The following is a 796-nucleotide window of genomic DNA, read 5'->3' on the forward strand; positions in this document are numbered from 1 at the left end:
AATACTTATTTCATTCATGAAAATGCAAATTACTTTATAACTTTTTTTGTAATGCATTTTTCTGGATTTTTTTGTTATTGTTGTGTCTCTCACGGTTCAAATAAGCCTACCATTGACATTGTAGACTGATCATTTCTTTGTTAGTGGGCAAACTTACAAAATCAGCTGGGGTTCAAATAATTTTTTCCCCGACTATGCCCTCCTTAACCTCCTCCAACCTCTTTGGGGACCCTCTGAGCAGCGTTTGTATCCTTTCAGGTGTAATTTTAGCTCATTCTTCATGGCCGACTTGTTCCAAGTCTACCAGATTGCTTGATTGTCTGCTGTGTACATCCCTCTTCACATCAATCCACAGGTTTTCAGTGACACTGTAACTGAAAGAGGTGCTAGGAATCCTGCTCAAGAGCTGGGTAAGAATCCAAAACAAACAGCAGGGGACCTGGGGCCCGTTTCAAGAAGGAGGTTTTGTTTAAACTCAGAGTTTGTTAACCCCGAAATGAGGAAAACTCGGAGTTTTCGATTCCAGAAATGGAGGTAACTTAAACCCGTGAAAGCGGGGTAAGTTAAACCCGTTTCAAAAAGAGAGGTAATCTAAACTCAGAGTCAGTTACTATGGCAACTTACTCTGTGAACCTAACCTGGTTGGGAGCAGGTTTTGTTCGGGAAACCCAGAGTTTCCTCCGGTCTCCGCCCCTTTTTAAAGTGAAAGGTGTTTAAATAGGCCTACCTCATTTAATCTTTCAGTACATTCATAGATTGCACATGTTTCCGTCATGCAGAGACCAGAATGGCATGT

This window comes from Monopterus albus, unplaced genomic scaffold (assembly GCF_001952655.1).
Source record: "Monopterus albus unplaced genomic scaffold, M_albus_1.0 scaffold250.1, whole genome shotgun sequence".
Taxonomy (NCBI): Eukaryota; Metazoa; Chordata; class Actinopteri; order Synbranchiformes; family Synbranchidae; genus Monopterus; species Monopterus albus.